Source organism: Hippoglossus stenolepis, chromosome 16, assembly GCF_022539355.2.
Source record: "Hippoglossus stenolepis isolate QCI-W04-F060 chromosome 16, HSTE1.2, whole genome shotgun sequence".
Taxonomy (NCBI): domain Eukaryota; kingdom Metazoa; phylum Chordata; class Actinopteri; order Pleuronectiformes; family Pleuronectidae; genus Hippoglossus; species Hippoglossus stenolepis.
Genome location: NC_061498.1, coordinates 1,983,305 through 1,993,888, shown reverse-complemented (window position 1 = coordinate 1,993,888; position 10,584 = coordinate 1,983,305).

Sequence of the window (10,584 nt, the reverse complement as noted above, 5' to 3'; positions counted from 1 at the left end):
AAGCGAGGGAGGGAGAGGGAGGGAGGGAGGGAGGGAGGAGTATTTTTAGGGGACGTGACCAACAGATTAAAGCGGCTGATACAGCTGGCAGGGAGCAGGGATGCCGAGAGAAATAGTTCAGTGACGCAGCACATTGTCTGCATGCTGACGCCGGATCAGTGCTGGTAACCTATGCTGTAAACATGCCGAGCTCCACTCCGGCCCTTCACTCTCTCTCTCTCTCTCTCTCTCTCTCTCTCTCTCTGGTGAAGTGGGTCACTGGTGTTTGGGCTGATTTATTTCTTTATCTTGTACATTAGAGGACGAGGTCAGGACGGCTCCACTCGGGCCCTGCAACCCTTTTTTATTTCACAGGCCAGCGATTACTGGCCAGAAAGTAAACTGGGGAATGTTCTTTGCGTGCTCACCTCGGGCAGATCAAGTCCGAGTGTTCCACCGAAGTGACGCCGTTGGTGCGGTAAGATTGTTTTGACAGGAGGTGAAAGTTCCAGTTGGTTTGAGGCGGACTGAGACGGACGGTAAAAAGGGGGAAAAGTACAGACAGACATTTGTTGGATCCTCTTTGCTTCGTGCTCTGGATCTAACACGTGAAATAGAAATTAAATCTTTGCAGCAGCAATTTTTGAAGAAGACATCCCAGTTTTCTAGCTGTGATGGAACCAAGAGTACGATTCACGATGAATGATGAAGACTCCACAGCCTCACTGCAAAAACACCTATATCAGTTTTAACAGCTTTTTATCTCAGTGTGGTTTTCACCTGTTGATATTATCACGCCATTTATTTCATGTACTGTTACAACTATACAGTTACACTATCGTAACATGACATTATTCACTTGTGCAGTTCAGCTGCAACATGCAAACATAAATATCAATAATTATTATAAAAAAATAACTAATAATTCAGTTGGTACAATACTTTTCAAGTTGGGAGTATAAAGTGATTTCCACTGCAGGGAGACGGCATAAAATACACACGTTATAAATTACATATGACAATCACACATATAAAGAACAACAGCACAGACACATATAAATCACACAAAAGTTAAGTTAAAACACATTAAACAATTAGAAGGGCTCTCAGTGAACGCCTCCCACGCAGTTTGTGCACTGGTGTGTAACAGCGGGTGGTCTGTGTGTGTGTGTGTGTGTGTGTGTGCGTTCATGGTGACACTCACTAATTAAGGTGATTTTAACAGTTTTTTCGAACTTTGAAAGCAACATCCACATTACCTTCTGCAAACCCCACAGAGAAGAGAGCAAAGTTCATTAAATCTGATTCAGTGATGAAGGAAACCGGGGTCAGGGCCTCAGCTGGTGTCTCCTCCATGTTAACGTGCAGCCAGTTGGACAGAGTCATGGATCGATGGAGCAGACTCACTCTGAGGTCTGATAAAGAGACGGTGGGGAACCACGTCGATATCGATCAGCTCAGACTCCGACTCTCTGATGAAACGTTTAAGCCCCTCACAGAGATCGGCCTCACACAGGCTCAGTCAGGCAGAGGGGGGGGGGGAGTGTGAAGCTGAAGTTAGCTCCGGCTCACATTCCTCACACGTTCAACCTGCACTCTGAACTCTCTCACCAGCGTCCAGGCTGTAAAGTGCACCCGAGCTTCACCTGTTGAAAGCCCGTGGCCCTGGACTCTGTGGTGTCCTGGGTTTATTGTGTAATTCCCAAAGCTCCAGCTGCCTCCACATCCCTCAGAGGATAAACGGTTTGGATAATAAACGGATTCATTTATTGTCCTCAAACATAAATTCCTGCATAAGTAAATGGAAGTAAAATCAATTTAAACAACGATTTCAGCCTTAAGTGTAACAGACGTCTTGTTATTCTTTGCCCTGAGGTTCAGATGTGCTTCATATGAAGTGATGCTCCTCGGTTCGTAATCCTGTGACGGGCTTCAGACGTCACATCAAAGCCCGTCGCTGCAGAGGCCCGTCTCTTTGAAGTGCGGAGGCTTAGAGCCCCTTTGAGACGTATAATAATTTACCGTTAATGACTGTTTGTTGGCTCAGCAGAGATAAGGGAGTATCTCTGCTCCGGGGCTCCAGAGGGTTGCCTGACGAGTCGGTGCGCCGCCCAGAGAGAGAGCGCTGACTTCAGATCTGCTTTTCATGTCGGGGAAATTAGGTGACGGACCTCTGGAGTGTTGAGTAAGAACGTTGTGCTCCTTTCTGATGCTGCGTGATAACTTCAGCTGTGAGGAGGAGATGATAATGGATCAGTTATGACTCTGACCTCTCTGCACCGGGGGCCAGTGTAACGTTATGAGTCTCATGCAGAGGTCACTGACTGGAGAAACAGGAAAACCAGTACAATACAGTGATATCAGGCTTATTATGGTTATCGGGTTTGTTCCAGGTCTTTCAGTTTGAGAGCAGGACCTTTTGATTTCATGTTCTCTAATGCTCTCACTCAAATATACCCAGCTTCATGAAACCCGAGTGCAGACATTTCAGCAGCGTGAGGAGAAGAGCTGAAGCTGGGGCGCAGGAAATCTGAGCTTAAGGTGTATCTGCGTGCCAGCCCAGGGTTTTGAGTGAGAGCTTTTAAAAAATCTGAATGTGAAATCAATAAGTCCTCAAACTGCTCTGAGACAGAAAGACAACGCCCTGGAATCCAGAGCGAAAACCCTCCATACGAGTGAAAGTGAAGACGAACAGTCGGAGCTGCAGTTACAGAAGCAGCAGGAGCGAGTTACTTCATCATCTCGCCCACAGAAGGTTTGTCACTGGAAGACAAGTGATCAGGTACGAAGAACAAAGTCGAGCAGAGATCACAGGAAACACCGACATCAAGACGAATTAGATCTGTGACACGCGACAACACGAGGCCACAGGTGGAAGACGGGACTCGTGAAGGAGGGATAATGAGGAGCTGCGCTGCTGAGAGGTTTTTAGTCTGTTTGGATTTGTGAAAGAAACACGAGGTCACTGACAACCCTGCAGGGAACGTTATCTACTCACAGCAGCAGCTCATACATGCACACACATGTGCACGTGACAACACAAAAACACTTGTGATACTGTGTGTGTGGTGGGTGTATGTGTGAAGATGATGGGTGACAGGGATGGTTGATTGGTCGTGTTCAGTGTTTCACAGACGTCAAGGAAACAGGTTTATATGATGGACGTTATTTCAGATTATGAATGTTTCCCTTGTTTGGACACAATGAGACAGTTTGTGATCTAAACAGCCCGACAGGACACCGACCAACAGCACGAGGATGAAGAGGTCTCAGGTGTAAGAAGACAAACAGATGGGGATTGAATTCCACTGAGGGTTATGGCCCAGGAGATTCCCCTCGGTCAGAAGAGCAGAACGGGAAGTCTCTGTGCATCGTGCACACGACTCACATCGAGAGCTGACACAACGTTTTCATGGCTTCATGTCGGTTTCTCCTCAGGAACTTGTTTTCTTCTCCCAAACAAAGCAAGATTAAAGTTGAACAGGAATTAAAATGACGCCCGGCAGAGAACCCAGTGTTTGTTCTGACCTGTGCCTCTGACGTCTCCTTCCTTTAAACGCACGACTCAGAAGCGACAGCACGATGTTAAAAGCAAAAGTACGATTATATAACAAAAATAACAACTGTTCCTCTCAAGAGTGAATAAATAAAATAATCTTTAGAGCAGCACAAGCAGGTGCAAAAACACTTTAAGACTTTTAACTCAACTTGACTGAGAAATATTAAGTTTAGAAGCTTGTCATGGTCTTTGAGTGACAGCTGTTTGTTTTATGTGTTACTTTTTGTCGTCTCTTTCCTTCGTCACTTTGGTTTAATCATGACGTCATGTGCTCCTTCAGGGGGGGGGGGGGTTCCTCTCTGTTCAATGCCCACCCCTCCTCAGCTGGTCCCGGTCCGCTGTGATGTTTAAAATCCCAGTTCTGTCTGAAACCACTTTGACCCGTCCTGAGCTCTATGCTCATGCAGTGTGAACACACCCAAGATACATTCAGGATCCGTTTGAGACCTGATCTCTCAGACCTGGTTCAGAAGGGACACGTGTTCTTTTTGCTGTGAGCGTTTTTTGTGCAGAAACTGAAGCAACACACAGTTGAACCCTTGAAGTAGAGGACTCACATGTTTATAGTTCTTTAAATATCGATGTAAAATGCACTTTTCCACAGTATTTATTTGAGAAACGATACATTATCTTCAACATATGTGGTTTTGTGTTTGCATGTTGCACAGCTGTGATGCTACTCGAATAGTTGTGGTCCTCTGTGGCAGCTCCTCTTACAGGGGGTCCATGGGTTTGACAAACTTTCTCTCCCCTGGTCATCTACGCCCACCCCCACCCCTCCACCCCTCCTCCCTCCATTAGTCTGCACATTAACATCCTATCACATTACATCACATCACTGACCATCCAGGTATTAGCCTGTTCCGTCTGGTTTATAATGCGAACGTCCTGTTTTCTGCTCCAGCCTTCGAGGTCCTCCTCCGCTGTCAGATGTGGAGTTGTCGTCTCGCAGCACAGATTGTGAGCTCTCGTGTGTGTCTGCCTCCTTCAAAGGCCCGTGTGCAGCCTGATGTCAGTGTGACTTACTTCTTCATTGGCTCAAATCAGTATCAACGCGCCGGCAGACGAGGCTGCTGCTGCTGCAGATGGCTGCTGTGTGCTCTGCTGCCTTGAGCTGCTCTGTCAAGTACTTGTTAATTAGAGAGAGGGGACGCTCGTGCTTCCCAGCGGAGTGCGTGCTGCACTGTACAGCCCTCAGTGTTTAACCCTCCCCTCCATTCAAATAACAGATCAGTGGAGTAGGCTGTTGCTCACTGTTGCACACTCCTCCTGCTCCCTCGGATTTCACTGGCTCTCCTACAGGCTTTGATTCGCTCTCTCTGTTTTTTTGTTTGAAAGAAAATATGCGTATTGTCTCGAATGCGTCTCAAATTCTGCTGCAGTGGATACTGACCTGTGGGGGGGGGGGGGTGAAGGAATTGATCTGTCCTTCCAAAGGCCAGACGACTGGGCAAACTTAAAAAACATATATGCACGCGTCTCCCACACATAAACAGTTTTTTATAAAGGAATAAAGTACTTGTACGGACTTATCTCTATTCACACCTTCCTCCAAATGAATGCTGATAAATTAAAAGGCAGATATCCGCTGCATTTGGGTCAATGTTCAAATTAGAAATGAAAGCAGCCCCGGCACAAAAATCTCGTCCCTCAACCTACAGATTCTACAGATTCTGCAGATTCTCATGCAGCGCTGTGGAATACCGTGGATGTGAAATGAATCTAATCTGTGTGAGAAGACGCTATAAACCCACCCTCCTCTCCCTGGGATCTGTTCCCTCCTGTTGAGGGAAATCAAAGAGCTGCTGCTGCAGCCTACACGTTACGATCACATGCACGGATTCACCCACATTCTCCATATGGAAACGTATGATTTCACCAAGTGCGCTCACATTGATCCGCCCACGTGGCAGCCGGGGGCCTTGGCATGCACGGGCACTTCACCAGCTCCCGGGGAGAACGTGCAACATGCGCCGAAGTCGACAGACAAAATGCTCCATTAAACCGTTCTGCAGCATTGTCTGTCTGTCCTCCCACTCCAGCTGCAGATTGAGCTGTGCAACACTGCTTCATACACGTTTATTCAAAATGGGACAGAGAGCGCTAGAGGGGCTCACACACAGAAATCAGATCAGGGAAGGAACATGTACTCTAGCTCGGTACTCTGCAGCCAAATCTGCATATTTCAGTTACAGAGATTCGATTTAAGTTCGATACCACTCATCTGTTTTTTTATATTTACTTCACGACATTAACTCCTGCCCTTCCTCTCTCCCTCTGCCCTTTACACAGTGTCTCTGTCCTCCCTGAAGAGTGGGAGGAGAGGGGAGGCAGGGCTCAGCAACAGATATAATGGGGTCACACTGCATGAAGAAAGGGGATTAACCATCACTGAAGGTCAATGTATGCTGCTAATTGCGCTTTAAAGCGGCTTAAAGACGTGTGAGCACCATAGGCTGAGTATGAAGATGGATGTGGCCTCTGTGATTTCACCCGTTTTTGTCTCAGCCGTCCCCGTCCGGCCAGTGCACGACTCCACCTAGTTCCTAATGAGCACAGAGGTGGAGCACAGGTGGAGCTGGCTGAATGAAGACCTGTTTCCCATCTCCGTCATGTCTTCAGGTTCTGGTGCTTTAAACATCACGTCCCCGTCATCAGCTCAAGCAGCTTAAACTTGACGAGTGATATGTAGAATGTATAATTAACCTCTCAACTGAAACTAAGCTCAAAAAGTACTTTTAATTGGCCGTTACAAGATAACCCCTGTTCCTTTACCATGCTTATCCCTTTAAATAGTATAAGCTCTCAAAATATCCATTTCTTTCCTCCCGTGGATAAATATGGATCCTTAATTCATCAAGTAGCATCAAATGTCAAAGAAAAGTTTCCAGGGAAAGCGAGAAAACTATTTTTTGCAAATACATTTTCTCCTGATGCACGTTACCAGTGTCTCGATGCCTTTGTGAATCAAAGAGCTCAGCCACAGACACTCTTAACCTCAGGAAACCTGGGATTCACAGAAGAGACTCATCTCACTCTTTGGCCCCGAGCTCATTAAAACATACAAATAAACGGCTACGAGGCTTTGACCTATTTTTTGGGATCCAGACTTTTACACTGATCCAGAGAGACGGTGTCGCAGAGGACTCGTCCAGCCAAAGGTTGAATAAGGTTAATTAAAAGAGAAAACTTATCATAATCCAGTTTCTCTCCTAATGCAAATGATATCCATGGTCACAAAAACACTCGCTGGATCTCTGTCAGTGATATTCAGATATTTGTTTCTTCAAATGGACAACATCTTTTCATGGTGACATTTCTAGTTTATATCAATGGAGTCCCTCAGGGTTCAATGCTGGGTCCCCTCACATTACTTCTTGGCCTCATAATATGGAAACACATCTTGTGATATCATAACTATGCTGATGACGCATAGTTACATCTATCCCTGACCTCTGGAGACATAAACCATGTGACATCACTGGTTGGATTCCCGACAACCTCTTGCAGCCCGACCAGGGTGCAAACAATATTTTTGTTCCACACAGGTCAGAACTCTGGATGTTATCTTTGACCTCTGTTTTTAATTACATGAATCCCAATCTTTAACATAACTAGAACTGCATTTTTTATTTTAAAATATGCTTCGAGTCTCATACCGACGTAGACGATTGTCTATCTCCTTTATTTATTGTACTGTATATCAGAGTTTATGTTATTATTCGTCATGTTAACGCAGGGAGCCTGGCTGCGGCAGTAGAGCAGCTTCATCAGGAGCTGGAGTGCGCTCTGGTTGCACATTAAACCATCTGAACGAGTGGATTGTGTTTCCATAAATGTTGATTTATGAGACCCACGTTAACCATATCTGCCGGGCTGATGAGAGAGTAATGGGACTGTGGCACAGACAGGCTCATTAATTATTGAATAGGAGAAGAGGGGGGACAAAGAGAGAGGAAGATATGTGGCTGTGACGAGCAGCTGACAGAACGACTGTGAACCCTCTTCTTCGTTGGTCTGTAATGAGTCTGAGAACGACAGCTCTGTTATCTGCAGGTAAACCAAACCACATCAGGGCAGAGGTTGTGTGTCCCAGCGGTGAACGTCCATCATGTCCATCATGTCCATCAGCTGACAGCTCATCGTGGGCTGCAGGGCCCTCAGACACTTACAGGTCGGTTTCAGCTCGTCTTAGGGGTTCAAGGTGGGACAGTCAGGGGATAACACGTCAAAGCAGAGACTGTAGAGTAGAGGTTAATACCAGACCATCACCATCATGGACAGAAGCTCACCTCCACAAATTAAGGCTACATCCACACTATGTGTTTGTTTTGAACTCTGACGCCTGCTGGCTACACTACAAGCAGCTAAAACGGAGAACTTTGGAATCGCTACTGACTGTTTCTGTGTTTGAAAACTGTTGTGGATGACGTTCGATGACGTAGACGCTCACAACCTCCTGCTGATTGGGTCTTCTCGGTCACGGTGAAGCCTTGATTCGTCAGGCCTCTATCACATGACCCCCCCATTCCGGAAGAAAACAACGGACACCAGCCATGTTCTTTTATTCACTTCACCAGTTACTCTCAACTTCAACAGCATGATTAATCAAGTAGCTCCCGATGTATCAGGAGTTTTATTAAGGTACGAGTGTTAAGAGCCACAGAAGAAAGGAGGTGAAAGTTTTTCTTTTTCTAATGAACGTGATGAATCCATGGGGGACACGAGCCCGGCTGGACCCTCGACTTCCACCTCCTCGCCTCTTTCTCTACGTCTCGCCCCGTCTGACCTCTGACCTCCACCCCTCCTCTCCTCCTCTCCTCCTCTCCTCCTCTGTGTCACCAACACATTGAACTGTCGGTGTAAAACAGTGACACTGCAGGAGCATCTTTACAGTTGTGCAGATGGAGCGTGACGAGTTGTCCCTTCATCCCACTCCTTCATCCTCCACCCCCGACGCTGCATGTCCTACCTAATGAGGCGCTCCTCTTCAGCATGTGGGCGTGTCTTATAGCAAGTCTCAGCCGCCTCGGGCGCCGATCTGGATGTTTGTATCTCAGTCAGACCGTCAGCAAGCCGCACACTTCACTCTGTTGATGCTCTCACACAGCTCTGACATGTAGAAACATATAAACAACCACACACACACCTCCAGCGTCTCCTTGTGTTGTGTTACCATCTTAGACGCACAAACAACGATGCTGTCATTCTTCGCTGGGAAAGTGTTTTGACTGATTGATACGAGTCTATTTTTTGTCTCGATAGTGAAATGTTGATCCTCTGAGACAAGTCAGAATCCAAAATATAAAATATGAAATGAATGAGGAATGGAATCGCTGTCACACTGTCACGGACGTACTGGGACTGGGAATCGAACTCACTATCTTTAGTAACACGTGGCGTTTCAATCATAGCAAAACGAAATGTCTGTGTCTCACCTCTCAGTCAGTTGTGAGTATATTACTTATTAAAGCATTGTTATATAAGATCCCTGCAGTAAATCATGAAGATTATAATGTGCAGATTCTGTTGAAACCTTTCAAACATTTGTCTTTTCAGAGACTGAACAGTTCATAGTTTGTTGTATTTTATGCAAAGATGAGGCAGTGCAATATCCTGGTATTGACAATATCTGGGATATGAAAGAAATGAAATATTGATTTGGAGTTAACACACATGACAACATCATGTAAACAGTTGAGTGCCTCTTAAATTATTTCCGTTTCTTTCTGTCTTGACACAGTAGCATTGCATGTGAAATCCTGTTGTATGTATAAGCTCATAAGTCGTATTTGAGAGGAATTTATTCACCAAAAAAAGATATTGATATTGCGACAGGCCTATGAGACGTGTAATATTTCTATCGTAACCTTATAAATCAATGTGTAGATAATAAATCTTATATTGTGCTCTTCAGATATTCATATCAAGCACAACAGTTCATTTTGAAGATGACAAATTGTGACTAGAATTTCAAACAATCCCTGTGTCTCAAGTGTCTCAACATCTCCTCTCCTAATAACCGTGGCCACAGCAGATGGATCAGTGCTCAGACGTGAGCGCGGGGGGGGGAAACAGTGGGAGCAGCTGACGGCAGCAGGTACGGCACATTTCCAGAGCGAGACAGAGCCGGGGACAAATTGGTGGCAGCAGTAATGAGGATGATGACAGTGATGCTGATAGGTGGCGGCGGTGGTTTGGCTGGACCGCAGCCAGCACGTTTAATAACAGAGACCGAACGGGTTCTCGTGCCGTCGGTGACAGACACGACGAGCGGCTGCAGGGAAACTGTCTCCGGAGCACTTGGGTCATATTAACTCCATAAACTGTCCTTGTTGTTCCACGACTGTGAGGATGCACTGTAACTCGCCCGTGAATGTTTACTCTGCGTCTGGTTTTCATATGAAACAGACATTTTGGTTTTTAGTCTGTAGTTTTATCGCCGGCCCTGCATTGCACCTTTACCCTGTTTCCTCTGACAGGACATTTGTCATGACAGTAACTTTGCTTGTCTCCTGTAACCTCACATAGTCCAAATTTCACAAAAATAATTCTGCAGGTTTGAACGATAACGAATAAAGTGTCTTAACTTCCACAACTTGCAAAGTGGAAGAGTTTTCAGGTCAACTAGATGTGAAGCAAACACCAGCTCCGTCAGGGATGTGACTGTTTCAGGACCTTTTAGAACGACTCCTGACATGTTTACACCTCGAGAGATGTGGAGGTAGATTCCTCATCGGTTTGACACATGAACATGAGACTATAAAGTCAAAGAAATGTGACATATGACATGAGATTATCAGTAAAAACAGATTATGGCAATACAAGGAATTCAAAGTAAAGAGAGAATACTTCAAAGTATGATATATTGATATTTGACGATTAGTTTATTATTGTAGATGCTAACATATGAGGAGAAAATCAATTCTATTGTATTTATATTGGACAATATAGATTTATTCATATGTTTTTAGTGTGAAACAGCAATATTCTCTTCTGAAATGTAGTGGAATATAAGTATAAAGTCACAAACTGTACGACTGAGT